Below are 12,017 nucleotides of genomic sequence, written 5' to 3'. Positions count from 1 at the left end.
GTCCCCACGCTGGCAGGCCCCGTGAAGCGACTCGTACCCGAGTGGGTTTGCAGATGATCCCTTTGGAATGCTTTCCTGTGTCCTCTTGCTCCGAGCAATTTTTGGTATGGGAATGACATTGTAAATGTAATATTAGTTTATCCTATATTCTTAGTAAGAGGGTTTATTCAAATATGGTTTTAATTCTATTCTGTTGTGGTTCAACCTCAGAGGTCCAAATGCTGTTGTCAGAGAGGTCATTGTTAAGTCTAGAACAACAACATCAGAATGACTCCATCATTTACATTCAGCATTGTAAAATGTGTGTCATTTGTTTTTATTTGTTAAGAGTGTGTATGGGGGGGAAAGTCTATTCATACAATGTGGTTACTGTTGCTAATAGCAAAAGAAACCAGCTGGGAAATTGCTTATAAAAATTAAAGGCATTTCTCAGACCTCTTCAACTATAAGCAGAAAATATTTAAAGCTTATTACTGATTAACACAGTGTGTGTCCTCTCACATTTGCATGCCTCTACTCAAGATGATTTAGCGACCACAAAATGGAAATGTGAAGGCAAAACTGTATACACAGAAGTTATTTAGAAGTGGCTGTAGTGTATGCGATGTAGAACAGCAAATGGAAATGCACATGTTAGAAATTTATTACGAATTCCTTGTTTGCTCATTATAGATACTTTCCGGCAATTGCTTTTACATCTGCTGATTGTGCTGTCCGAGTGTATTGACAGTCTCTCATAAACACACAGATATACAAATCCATACAGGTAGGAATCCTTGAAGAATAAAGCAGAAAACTTCTCTCAATGTTACAGGAAGGAATAAGATTTCGGTACATTTCGGAAGGCTTCCTTCCGTTTAATCTTACTATAAAAAAATCAATTCTGCCTGATTCCTCTGCACTCTCATATGTCGAGCTTCCACTGACGTCAAAGGGTAAGTACCATATAAAGGACAAGAACAGGATTAAGCACGACACAATGTTTGGCATGGTAGGCTTCCTCAAAGATCTACTTAGGGTTCTTAGCAGGGAAATGAAGTCAATCAGCAGCAGCACCGAGGGACTGGGATTTTAATTACCTGAATCTTCGTTTTATCACATTATTTCTATCCGTAGGTATGTGGTACATGCTAAGCACACACAGACATACATCCACAAATAGAAGGTCCATTGTTTTTAAGATCAAAGACCCATTTTCTTTGATCATTCAGCAGTTAGTACTTGCAGGCTTGAGCCCACGCAAAGAAGCTGCTATTGAGAGCCTCCCATTGACTTGGGCTCGTTGATTCCAGCCTCCTCCTTTTCTGTCACCTGCCCGCATCAAACTCCTCTAATCTGTGACTATGGTTTTATGGCAGAATGCAACATCTCAAAGAAAGCCGTAAGCCTGCCTTGAGAAGAAGTTGGTTACTGGAAACAGTCCAGTCTGGATAACACTGCACACTGGTGAAGCTGCTTAGCAGTGACAAAAAGCAAGGCATGTTAGCAACAGCAAAAGGACATAATACACGTCAGCACGGTACCTGCACTAACTCGAGCATCTCGCATAAATCCATACTGTGCTCCATAAACCTGCCCCTCGCTGCCACAGTTCTGCTGAAATCGGTGGAATGACGCATACCAGTAAGGCCCACTTGCACGTACAGAATGTGTAGGAGCAGTTCCTAAAGCAAGTGTTCACAAATCCTATGGCGACAGAAGCATTATAAATACATTTCAAGCAATACAAATACAGGGAACAGATTAGATAATTAATGTAGCCATTTGATTACTCATGAATCTGACATTAACATTTTGGGCAGAAAAGATGCCAGTATAATCTTGTCTCCCATTTCTGGTCTCATTACTGGTGCCACATACTATGAGGGTGTTTAGAAACTAATAAAAACAGGTGCCTTTCTTCATCTCTCCTCTGTTTCTTAGTGTTAGATGACACCTGAATATGATAAACAAGTAGCTGTTTCTAGATTTGATGGTACTTTAAAATCATATTAGTAAATACAAATAGAAGCAGTTTTAGTAAGTGCAAACTGTTCATTCACTCAGATACCTCCACACCGTTTATGGTACTCATTCCCAGGCAAAGGACAGTGCAAAGCCTGTACATCATTCAGGCCCCGTTTGAATCCTGCCTTGAAAGCTTATGTGTCACAGCACATTTTTTGATTTTTTGCAGAGGAAGGAGAGCATCCCGTTTGTGTATGTTTTATGAAGTTTCCTGAAATATATTCTTGTGATCATTATTATTATTTGTGAGGCACCGCAAATGTCAGTACAGCTGGGAAAGTGGCACTGAGCCTTCCATATCAAAGGGTTTGTCTCCTTAGTAGTCAATTGCCAAATAGGAGGAGTATTCTGGCTGCAGGAGTAATGACACGTCAAACATATGTCAAACATGCATCAACCTGCAAGACGGTTTCAGCAGAAGTGCATGCAACAAACGTGTTGTAAAACCACCTTTTAATTTTCATGGTGGATTTTCAACTTTGTCTGCAAATCTGTTTGCAGTCATTTTTTTTACATCTTTGTCTGTGTTTCTGTTCAGGGCTGAGCAAGATCTGGAAGAACCCTGCATCATTCTGATTCATTCTAGCTATTCTGTGACTGTTAAATGCAATTATGAACATAAAAATAATTTTGTGGTCCTTCAGTGAGGTGAGGTTAGAGCCCACCCTTGTATTACGAAAATGATGCTTTACTACTAATTTCTGATGAGAGCATAATACAAATATCGACAATGCAAGCTTCGTGATGTATCAGTGCAGGAGAAAGAGTCTGCCCCTCTGCTGACTTCTGGCCATCGCTCATACAAGCTACTTTGAAACACACATTTTGATACTCTTTGAAATATACCCTATTTAAGGGTATGCTATGTAAAAATAAACAAGCTTGACTACACGAATAAGCTCAGTTTCCAAACTGAACCTATCATGATTCAATGATATCACGTCCACGTGATAAAGCACTATGCAGTATAAATCTAGTGTCAGCAAGGGCGTTATAGTCTTTTAGTTAACTCCTGCAACTTTAGGGAAATGCTTGTGTACATACCTTCTTGTTCCAGGCTAATGTACTGACTCACCAACTGTATTCCATGAAGTTTTGAACTGTCTCACAACCTGGCCTTTACTTGTCTGGTCTTTACAGCTGCAGAGGCTGTTTCCCTGTTTATGTGCTAGCGTTCCTTCCTCTTTACGCATGAATGTGTCAGTGGCCGTCATCCTGACTTCGCACTTATGTATCTATCTTTTTGCAAATATGCTCCATTAGTCTTGCAAACTGCCTTCTTGTGACTTGTGCAATTGGCGTTGCACCATGTAGTAAACTTGTAGCAACTCACATGGGAAGTCTGTATATCAGGACACACATAAGAGTATTGCAAGGCAACGGCACCAGAAGTTCACCAGCACAACGCAGTACAACAGTGCACAAGCAAAGGATTTAAAAGCAGTTTATAAACTAATCAAAGCCATCAGCTTCCAGCTGGTCACGAGGCAAGTCACTTCCTATTCCTCTGAGGATAAAACCTTGGCAGGAGATGCCAACACTGTTGGGAAGATACAGGAGATAACCCCCATGGTCACTCTAGAATTCCTGTCCACCAAGATCAGCAAGTTAGAGATTTCTCTTTTTAGAAAGTTCCCAGCAGCCAAAAGGTTCTTGCTTCTGAGGTCCTCAGTGAGTTCACCTGGCTCAATGCAGAGCCCACACATTGAGGAGGCCATGCAGAACACTGTCATCAGTCAGCTTTTGAGGCAGAACAGATTCTGGAAATTCCAGCTTCATGTTGTTCTCTATACCCAGTCTGCAGAGATCATAATGCACCTAACACGGTGGTCAGCTGGGATTTTTTCACAGAGAAGAACTATATATAAATGCCATGCCTTGGCTCTAGCAGAGAGAAGGAGGCTTCTGTCAGCAATTGATGCAGTCTGGGAATCCCAAACTCACAGAGCTTTTCTCTGGCCCCAGAATAATCATCCACAATGTGCAAGTGCCTCAGCAGTGCTATCTCCTGGATCATATTCCTCATATGATCACTTTAATCTTCTTTTCTGTCAGCTTTTTAGATACTTCTTCTGTTCCTACAATAATAGATAATGGATATCCGACATGTGAGCAGTATTAGATGCTTCTTTGTCCAAACATCACAATATGGCCATGGTCAGACTTTATAGGGTGAGCTGGTCCTGCACAGGACTGTGAGATGTCTGTTGCATGACCATTTCAGAGGAAAATCAATTATGTGGAAATAATGAACCACGTTGAGGTAACAAGTAGCTTTTTCACAGAATCACAGAATGTGTTGGGTTGGAAAGGACCTTTAAAGGTCATCTAGTCCAACCCCCCTGCAGTAAGCAGGGACATCTTCAACTAGATCAGGTTGCTCAGAGCCTCATCAAGCCTGGCCTTGAATGTCTCCAGGGATGGGGCCTCCACCACCTCTCTGGGCAACCTGTTCCAGTGTCCCACCACCCTCATTGTAAAGAACTTCTTCCTAATGTCTAATCTAAACCTGCCCTGCTCTAGTTTAAAACCATTGCCCCTCATCCTATGGCTACATCTCCTTGCAAACAGCCCCTCCCCAGCTTTCCTGTAGGTCCCCTTCAGGTACTGGAAGGCTGCTATAAGGTCTCCCCAGAGCTTTCTCTTCTCCAGGCTGAACAACCCCAACTCTCTCAGCCTGTCTTCATAGGAGAGGTGCTCCAGCCCTTGGATCATCTTCGTGGCCCTCCGCTGGACCCATTCCAACAGGTCCATGTCCTTCTTGTGCTGCATGCACTTATGAAACTGTTGTCTCCAAACTCCTAATTCAATGTTTTCTTCTTCAAAATAAACCTGTTCATGTCACCAAAATCCTGAATTACATACATTATCCCGGATTGGGAAAATATGCTTACACTGATCGGAATCAAGAACAGAACCAAATTGCAAGGGAGGATTCAGGTAGAGACAATATTAATACCTAAATCAAAACATCATTAGATAATTACCTCTGTACAGAACTCCAAAGCTGTGAACATCTGGACCAAAAAATTACATCCTGTTAGAACACAAAACATTTTTATTGTACTGGTACACTGTCTAAGTGTTGACAAAGGGAAAGGTGGGAAATCAGTTTACAAAACTGAACTACAGAGGAGAGAAACAAAAACAAAAAGAGAGGAGTACCTAAGAATAAATGCTAAGACATAGGTGTGGGGAAAGGATCTAACCTTATCTCTAAGTACAGCTGGAAGAAATAATGTTAGAGAAGACGGAAGATATGTTTCATGAGAAATTTTAGTGTTTACCTTGTATCAACTATTATCATACAAGTGTTCATACGCTTGAGTAATTTTATGTATGTGAATAATTCCATTGGATTCTCTGAGTTTGTTAATGCCCTCTGCCCTGCTAAATGTAAATCAACTAAATCACCTGCACTTAAAAAAAACCCAAAACCCAAACAACAACCATATCCCTTTCACCTTCATTGCAGGTAAAAATGTAAAATATAGGAAGGCATGAGATTTGAACTTCTGTGACAACTTCTTACTTTTCACAGAATCACATAATTGACTTTTTTTTATTTCATATCTAAAAAAACACACTGTGAGTTATTCTATTTTTGTTATTAGAACCCATGGCATGCTCTGCTTTTGTTTGCTGAACATATGAAGCAAAGACACTGAAAATGGTATTCAACGAGATACCCCTATTAATGGGCATTCTAAAATTTACTTTATATGAGATCCTATACTAAGCTCTTAATTTGAACACAGGAATGTTGCTCCTCAGGGTAAGAGAGAATGGTGACATGCTCCTCTTTTACTCTTTGAAAGAACTTTGTACCCCAGTTACAAACAGTGTCATGAAAATGCTCATGGATTGGGAAAAACAATAGTGGGTACGCAAAGGTACCGCATACTGTGACTGCTGTGTGTAGAGCAAAGGCCAGGGAGAGGTTGCACAGGAGCTCCGTGAGTTGCCAACAGGACAGGAGTTAGGATGGAAAGCCATAGCTTTCAGAAACAGCTTGTGCTGGTACAGAGGTGGATGGTGGCTGAGCACCAATGACTGCAGTGTGCAAAACTGCCAAGTGTCATGTCACAAGGTAATAAATACCCTGTTGATTTTTGTTAGTTTCGCTTGCTAAAGTTTCACACCCAAATGAGCAGGAAGTTGCAGAGCAAAACCTATTAATAACAACAGACCTTCACCTAGCTTTGTCCAAAAGCCATTCACATGAATCTGTGATTTTTGCCATTGGTGGGTGTAAACAAGAATGATGGATATGAACCCTACCTGCCTTCGATCCAAAGCCTACAGCTGAGGCCTCCAATTCTAATGAAAAATTGCAAATTGGATCGGGCAATCCTAGCAGCTGTGTGAATCTGTCACTGAATTGGATGTAGTTTCAAAGTAGTAATGAAACCTGCCAAGGTTTGCAAATACTTAATAAATCAATGAAATAGCCAAATAATACATACCTCTTTTTTATTTCCTGGGAAAATAATTAAGCTTTGTTTTGATAAAAAGTTTGTTGGTTTGTTTCAATTTCGGTCTAGGAGTAAATTACAGTAAGATACTGAGAAATCTATTTTGCTATATATTTCTAGGTCAATCTGACACTAAATGACAGCTTCTGCAATTCCCAAGAAATTCTCTGATAGGCTGACTTATTGGGCAAAGACCTTCAGATTTTTTAGAGTTAAGTATAACTCTGGATTGCAACAGGAACTAAACCTCAAGCTTGTGTCTCAGAACTAATCATTGCACTCCCAGCAAATGATTAAAACACACTAGGGACAGAAGTTAGCTTTGTCACAGCTTTTCTGTGGAAAAGATGGTTTTAGGTAAAGTGAAGTTGGCTACCTGCTGCTATCAGAGGAAAATGGTAATTATCTCCAGAAACAAGCAGTGGGGTGACAACATTTTCAAACAGCATAGGAAAATGTAGGAAAAAAAACGATTGTTCATGGCTTTTCATGTTTTTAGCATTTTAAGATGTTTACTTTGGGTATGTGAGTTAACACCCATTGAAAAATAATGAAAAGATTAATGCTAGAAGCTTATCAGAGTTTCAGACACTCTACGAAGTCAGGGAGTGTAAACTGCTTCTACAAAATTCCTTTTGTTCTTCATATCTGCACAAACCATGCGTTTTTATTTTTCAGAGGAAGTAGAAAATGGAGGGAAATTAAGAATTATTACAAAATTCATCTCTGGTGTACAGCCAGAGGAAGACCCTACTTGTAGGTGGGATGCAAGGACTTGGTCTTCTACAAGAATGAATACAAAGCAGAGCTTTTGAATTTAGATTGATCCAAACTAATCAAAATTGAAAATTAAAATGTTATCTGAATTCTTCTAATTTATCGTATTTTAATTTATGACATTTTGCACAAAATGAACTGTAAAATTCAGTACAATTACATAATTCAGTAGTGTAGATACTATTTTCATATTTCATCATTTTTAATGATACTTCTCACATGCAGCTCTGAAAATTTCTATCCAGTAAGCATTGGCATTACTCAATCTTCTTAAGGATTCTGATCGGATTAGTGTGCTCCCAGGATTGATATACTACACAAAACTGGTTTGATAATGCAGCTCATTGTAAAAAGCCTTTCAAAATGTACAGTAACTGTACATTGTGTACCAAATTGTCTGCTATTACAGATACCAACTGCAAATAAATAATGAGCAGCTACCACCTATTTTATATCAAAATATTACATAAACTATGTTTGCCTTTAAATTCTAAGTGTCTTTCTATATGGGACTGGCAGCAGGATATAAACTCTTTCCCACCACTTGTTGTAAGACCACAATATTCTTCAAAGCATGGAACTCAAACTGAATTCAGACTGTAGGAATTAATTGCATCTCATTGCCAGAGTTCAGAGGAGAAATAGTCCTGATCCCCTGAAAGAAAACATATGGATTTCTCAGAAATAGATTACTAGCACTGAGAACAGCTGTACCTTCATATTCTTGGTCTTGTTTACAAAAGCTGATTTCCCCATTTCATTCCATTATCAAGAACATGACTTTTGGTAGTCGTGATTTTGTCCGTCAGCAATTCCCTGGGAAACAGGCTTGGCTGACCACTTAAACTATGTGTGTGGTTTTGTCAGAATGTGCAGCTGACATTTTTAGAATAAGTTTAATTTTAACATGCAAATTATTGGTTACAAAAATGGTGAAAAAAACCCTATATAATAAGTTCACAGCAGTGGAGACACTTAGCACAGTGATGTATTGACCCAGAAAAAGGTCCATGTTAGTGCTGTACAAGCCATTATCGCTCTTTCAGTGGGAGCGATGTGTTGCAGTTGCCAGTGCTGGGGAGAAATTCTGTAGAAAGGGTTGAAGGCAGAAGGGTGGTAATGTGAGGATCAAGTTGTGTACAGCCAGCCTAGAATACAAGGTGGTGTAACAAAATTAATAAAAAGACAACAGCACTGTTTTGTGACTTCTTATCTTTGTACGTCACAATAACTTCGTATTGTGAATTAGGACCACCGATCCACCTTCTGCAATGGGAAAGAAATAAAAATGGTTTGTTTTCCTGGAAGACATCACATGCTGTGTCTGCTGAACCCTTCCTTGCTGTGGTCAAAACCAAACATTATGGCAGTAAATTACAGCTATCATTGGAAATTTCTATATGCAGAGGAGAAAATTATGAAACGCCTTCCAGAGTGCAAAGTAACACTGAAGGGCAACTGACATAGCTGCTGCACTGAATAAAAATAGCGAGGGAGGTTGACTGGGCAAAGTGATACAGGCTATGCTTTGTTTGAAGAAAGCCTCAGACGAGGTTTGTCATTTAGCGCAGGGATGGTTTTACAATATGAAGTGGAAGCATCCGAGCTGATTTGCTGGCAGTAATAAGGCAAGTCAGCTTCTGTTTGAAGAGGAAAGCAGCACTCCTCAGAATGCGTTATCTTGGTCAGACATACCTGCTGACAGACTGGGTTAAAGTCTATTTGTCAATGAATCCAGATCAAGTTGGATGAAATGAAAGATCTCTGTGGTAGAGCACCAGTGTTACTGTTTTCATATGCTGCCAGTACTTATTTTAAGAAATCAAAAAGCAGTTTTCAGGCAACAATGGAACAATTTGCACAGCATTTGTCACTATACAAAGGCAGGAAAAGGAAGAAGTAAAACCTAGACTTTTACATAGCCTCCATGAGCTTAATAAAACATCTGATGCAATCAGAAACCCAGACTTTGAAGATTCTTGGAAGGTCTCTTCTGTTCAAGAGCAGCTATTCATTTTGAAACATCTCCATGATGAGATGCAAGGCAGAGTAAAGGTCAGCCAAGCCTTTTCAAGCACTTTGTTGTTATAAGGAACATCAGAAGAGGATACATCTTACAGCATGTCTGGCTTGTCCTGCTTAGCACGCGAAGCATGATGATCTGCAACCTCCAAAACAGGTCCTCAGACTCAAATCAGACTGCAAAAGTTTGGGGTTTTTTTCATACAGCTTTGTAGAGGGATTATTAGGAACTGTTCATGCTAATGATTTGCTTATTGATGGCCTACTTGGAGCAACATTTTACGCCTATACTTGCTTTGAACACCTCTGAACAAATCACTAAGACTGCTCCTCATCAAGGTCTGCAAAAGAGTGTACCTCTCTTTTTGTATCCGTCAACAGAACTGAATTTTAAGTCATTAATGAGTTCACTTAATTTACAAGCACCTTGAATGACAATGTCATTAGAGACACACAGGCGATTTCCTGCAAAAGGAAAGAACTCTCATTTCTGCAAACTCTCACAGTGATTATATGGTCAACACAGGATCAAGCTCTCTACTAAAGCTGTACCAAGCTATTGTACCTGCCTCTCTGCCAGACAAGTCTGAAACCTGGCTTTTTAACAGAAGAAAACTTTTTTTGACAACCAGCATGGACTAATTTATAAGGTGATACAACAACCTGATCTATGATGAAACCTGTAGCATACTGACTGCATTGTCATCAAGACAACATCGACAATAGTTCCACCATGACAGGCAAAACACATAACACATTTTGATGCTTGAAGGACTAGGCAGATTTTGTTAGGGAAAGCAAGAATGTGGAAAGATCTGTAGCTGATAAGAGCGAGCTCCAAGAATCTGTGAGCCGCAACCCAAAACTTCATTTGACTAGTCATGAGACATGTACCAGATCCTTTGAAAAGCTGAGGGAGGGAAGAATTCTGAGGGTAGTTCATGTGTGACAGCAGCTTCTCACTGTGGACAGGGCCAGGCTGTGCTTGCTGCATGCACACCAAGCGCTGGTGTGACTAGCTGGATTCATCAGCTTGTACTAGCTTGCTTCTTCCCACAGCTAGGGGCTACTCATGAGATCTTGTGCTAGCATAGACTCATTGTCAGTCAAATGTCACACTCTTCTAGTGTGGAAGCTGTGCTTGAATCGCTTGCAGGTTACAAGGAACTTACATGCCAAAGCAGAGCCATCTCTGTCCCAAAAGACACATTTGACTAGGTGCAGTTAACATCAATTCATGCCAATTATTTGCCGCACAGAGTAATGGAGACCAGGAGAAGGCAAAGCCCCCCTGAGCAGGAACAGCTTGCTTTTGGACTGGAAAGCACACAAGACAAAGGACCGATCAATAGCGTCAGCAGAAACAACAGCTGCAAACAGAAGAGCTCTGAACATCATTGCACGTTGTGCAATACAGGATGTTTATTGCGCATAGACCTGCACAGTCATTTGTACACTCGCTGACCTTGTTAACTCACCTCTCTGCTTCATGATCATTCTTTACATATGATGTACAACAACAACAGTCTGACATTTCTCCACAATAAGCATTCTGGGGAAAAGGTTACCCAGGATCCACTGTGTAGTTAAACTATTCCAGACCTAAGAAGCTACTACTAAACTAAAAGACACTCTGGACAGTAACTATATGGTGCTTCACTAACAAATTGCTATATTGTCAAATTGTATAATTTACCCAGATATAATAATATTCCAGTGGCAGCATCAGACCTATACAAGTAGTGAACTGTCTTTTTCATTACTTGTAGAAGAATCTGTAATTGTGCTTACCAAAGAACTGCAACGGTGCTAAGTTCAGAATCCATGGATGTTTTTAATGTGTCTATTATATAATGAAAATACAGTCTATACTGTATTAAGGGCAAAAACATACAGTGACATTTGAAAGCCTAAACAGTCTTGTATGCAAGGTGTTTTAAGACTACCTCTTTGAACATTTTTATCAGAATAAACCTAAGTTTAAATGAGGCTTAATTCAACATTCTCTGAACTTTCTGCTTGAATATATTTTTATGTATTACCTGTACAGTTTTTGCCAATATAGTCCTTTAGCTGATAATCAAACTGAACTTTCTCTGAAAGAATCACTCATCTCCTTTCCAGGAGAACAATAACTGACATCACCCTTAAATCCCTCCCACTTCTGTGTTTGACTTCACCTTACGCAAGAACAAGGTAGTGGGTGTGGATAGCTCAGAACTAGGTATATGGGATAATCATATCTTGGTCTTCATTAAAATTCTACACACTGAATGGGGTTAGCACTTGAAAAGTAGATTTTAATCAATAGCTCGAGTGTAGGCATTTCATATAAATTTGTGTCCTTTTGCTTGGCAGAGTTAGGAAATGTGACGCTGACTTACCTTGCCAGCCTTAGGTTTGGCCAGAACTAAGACAGGACTCAGGAAGGGAATTTGTATTATCAACGTTTATCTGCTCTACCTGTTCTGCAGCCTGCATATTAATATTTCCATGCCAGCATCAAACCTATGTAAGTGCTATGCTGTATTTATCCATCATTACATACCAGGAAGAGTTTATACAATGGTAGCAGCACATGACTGCAACGACCTAATTAAATAGGATTTTTGTTCCTTAAGAAGACAGATAAGAGACAACAGTATGTCCTTTAGTGTTAATGAAATGCTAAATAAACTTGACTGCATGGGATTTGGCTCTGAAACAATCTAAATGTTTTGTTTGATTACAAGGCAG

Source organism: Chroicocephalus ridibundus, chromosome 2 (assembly GCF_963924245.1).
Source record: "Chroicocephalus ridibundus chromosome 2, bChrRid1.1, whole genome shotgun sequence".
NCBI lineage: Eukaryota > Metazoa > Chordata > Aves > Charadriiformes > Laridae > Chroicocephalus > Chroicocephalus ridibundus.
The sequence above is the reverse complement of the archived record's forward strand: the minus strand, read 5'-3'. Positions refer to the sequence as shown.